Genomic DNA, 4,073 nt, shown 5'->3' on the forward strand with positions numbered 1-4,073 from the left:
TTAGAAACAGGAGTATTGAGTGTACAACGAGTAATGATATATTTGAGAGATATTAAAACTGTATTTGAAGCTTTCTGGAAGTCGATCTGTAGTTGTACTGTTGCAAACTGAGCTTAGAAATTTGCAATAATAAAAACTTCCAGTGGACGTCAGCAAACATGATTCAATATTTGGGTTTACAATTTTCATCAAACAAAAACTCTTCGAAACGCACCTAAACTATGCGACGTCATATGTATGCTTTCGATGACAAACGTTACTACCATGCTTTTTCTGGCTTTATATCTGCTCAGGCTAGATAAAAAATATGTATCAGGAAGTATTTTAGTTGCAAAATGTTACGTATTTTCTGCTTATAATTGGAGAAATTATGCTGATTTCATTACATCCCGGACATCAAAATGTCGGCTTTCCTTAGTAACAGACAGTTAGTAGATAGATAATTGTACGCTGATTTTCATCCAATCATTACCATTGATACAAAATATAATTGCATTAAAATTATGTAAAACTACATTACAAAATGACAGTTCTTGTCCATTCGTTTTTGATGCGTTTTGTTTTGTTTAAAAATGGAAAACAACAATAGTTTTACCCATACCAATGATTAACAAATATCAGTATATAATTTTACCATAGCGAACAAAAATGTGTGATGATATCATCTTTACTTCTTGTCTGTACATTGTTTTCAAATTTTCTATGAACCCAACAAGTGCTTATGGTAATCTAACTCATTGTTAGATTAAATACAATATACACAAATAATCAAAAATACATGCTATGTTGAATAATGAAAATATTGATAATGTCAGTTGAGTTACATAATGAACATAATAAAAATGCAAGTATTAAGGTGAAATGTTCTTGAAATGCAGAAAAGGATTTATAGCTTCTTTATCTTCTTGTTTAAGAATATGTTCAATATGGGCTACCATGAAACTGCACGGGGAGGTCCCTGATGATATTGGTACGTTACATTGTAGATTTGGGGCTTTGACAATATTTAAGTCTAGATCAGGTATATTATATCTCGAAACGGTCAGATTACTGAGATAAACATCTATTTGATTGTTTCCAATGTTCTTGACAACATTTACAAAATAATAATACAAGTTTTGCAAACCTTTTCTTGTTTAAAAATGTCAAAGAGCCTTAGAGGACAGTTTCCTTTCGAAGTACATAACCCATATATGTAGGACGAGGTTTCATTATTGACCAGAAATCTTTCGATTTAGAACCCTCAGTACATGTTTGGTCACTCTTCATTGAAGCATGCAATAAAAGGCTGCATTTATATTATCAAGATGTATATAAAAATATTTGTTGAGGGGATGACAATGGCTTTTTGAATGTGTGATATCTTCATGTACATTGTACTTTGAACTGTCTGACAAACTTGACCAAACTTAACGCTTCCGGTGGGCGCAAGAATTAGCTATGGGTGCAATCAACAGTTTTTTTCTATGACGTCATATTTTGAGGGACCATCTATAATAGACCCTTAGTGGTGTTAATGTTAATGAAGATACTTGTATAAAACTAGATATCATTAGAATCAGGATTTTCTCTAGTTTATAATGAAATAAAAATAAATTGTACTTTTAATAGTACCAAAAAGTTTTATCCAGAGAAAATGGGAAAAACATTGCCTAATCTATGCATAAAAAACATGAAATCAGGCCATGTGCACACCCATGCAGACATGATACATGCACATTTTTCATATTCAAAACTGTATGAATTTCATAGGTTTTTACCTGGTCTTTCTAAAAATGTATGCTTCAGGCTACGTTCGCCTGCTCCGAAAAGAGCTACAGTGGGTGCAAATAAGTTTTGCACTTTTCACTGCCAAAAAAACAGGATGATTACAGTTTGTCTCCCCTTAAAACATTTGTATTTAATCTAATTTTTAAAAAATATTTTAATCATTCAACCTGTTTTAATTGAAGCTAATTAACTTATTTTTACAATCAAATATAAAAAACATGATACTTTTTTACCAATTATGTTGATAAAAAGGGACTTCCCTCCAAGTCTATTTTTAGTCGGGGAATAACCCGTAGTTTTTTATACGAAACTGTTTATAGCACCCTATAGGGAAATAGAAGATTAAAACAAAAATATATGAGCAAGCACAAAGTTTATCAGGGGAAAAAATATAATAAAGTCAAATAATAAATGAGGGGGTATTAATTTGTTTTTCGTTCATCTGGCTGGAACCAATCCAGGCTGTGTACCGGTGAAAATAATCAGCTTCGGTCCATCATTTGACTTACTTGGCAAACGGGAGACTGAACAGATTAGAAACAAAATGTTGAAAGATCCCTCTCGAAGGATACCAAGGAGGGAGCCTCACTATCGTTGTTGATAAAGAGTTCCAAACGATGACGGTTCTTGGGGGAAAAACTGCATTTGTAGCCATTCGTCTATACCAAGTATGGGCTGACTTCAAATAACACCTACTCGCCAGACTAGACAAAAACACACCATGAAAAATCAAGTCTAACAACAGACTTTCATGGATAACTTGCAAGATCGAGAAAATGCTGAAAAAAACACCTGTATAACCAAGCCAAAAAATAGAAATCATGGACAACTTACCGAGATTACCAAAAAACATGCAAAAGAGAAATCAGGAAAGTGGAACATAACTATGCCGGGTATTAACAATGCCATAATCGAAGGAATGAATAAGAACAACACAATAACCTTTCGGAAATATCAAATCAAGGGAGCAGGATTCAATAGAGTTGTACCACTAAAGAGACAAAGATGTCTCATAAACGATAGCAAAGAGAATGTCCAAATTCAAGGCAGGAATTTGCGTCTGTCCTCACAAAGGAAACAACACAAACATGACCAAAATCAGACATTAGAGTAAAAGACTACATACATCTTATCAACATCAGAAGAGAAGAGTTGAAAAAGAGGTTACAAAATATTAACTCATGAGAAGCATTTGCCCAGACAACATACCAAATAGAGGACTAAATCCATGCGCCGAACATCTGGCACCAATACTGACATCCATATTCGAACTATCCCTAGACAGAAGTACACTACCAGAGGTCTAAAGAAATGCCAACATCTCTAGCATTTTCAAGAAAGGAGACCGACATGCGGCTTAAAATTAATGGCCCGATGCACTGACTTATCATATGCCAACATATGCTTAAACATGGCTTCAGATCCGGATATTCCTGTGAAACCCAACTTGCCATCACAATCCACGACATGATCTAGTTATACGACAAATGAAACCAGGTAGACATTTGATTCTGGACTTTTTAAATGCATTCGACACTGTACTTCATGATCGCCTCCTGTACAAAATTCAGTATGGAATAAGAGGAAACATCCACAAATGTCTTACTTCTTCATTCATTACTGAAAGAAAAATGCGAGTTCAACTTGACGGAGAACACTCAAGTAATACATCAGTCGAATCCGATGTTCCTCCAGGAACGGTTCTAGGACCAATTCTATTCCTGTGTCACAAAAATTATCTACCAGATGCATTAAACTCGTCAGTCCGGCTATTTGCAGACAACTGTTTGCTGTACAGGGAAATCAAAAACCAAAATGACCACAACAAACAATAATAGGGTTTCAAATCACGGGAAAAATGGGCAGACGACTTGGGTATGCGCTTCAACGCCAAAAACACTCGCACATGTGTAATCCAACCCATATCTTGGGCTACAAATACAAGAAGATCTTAAATGGATAGAACAATTAACAAAGACATGCAAGAAAGCCAGTTCCACGCTAGGCTTCCATAGGAGAAACCTACTACACTGCCCTATTGTCAAACAGAATGTATCGCACTCGCAAGATCTATTATTGAGTATGGATCAATTATTTGGGACTTGTATGCCCAAAAAGACATCAACAAATTGGCTTCCATACCAAAGTTGCATATAAATCTTGCGAGTATAATGTAAGGCCTCGAATTATTCATGTCGTTTCGAACTTACAAGGCTGTCATTATATAAATAACATATAGCGGAGAGGGTGATAGAGCAGTTTTTACTCCGAGAAAACATTGTTAAACGCGGCAAAGCCAAGGT

This window comes from Mytilus trossulus, chromosome 14 (assembly GCF_036588685.1).
Source record: "Mytilus trossulus isolate FHL-02 chromosome 14, PNRI_Mtr1.1.1.hap1, whole genome shotgun sequence".
Taxonomy (NCBI): Eukaryota; Metazoa; Mollusca; class Bivalvia; order Mytilida; family Mytilidae; genus Mytilus; species Mytilus trossulus.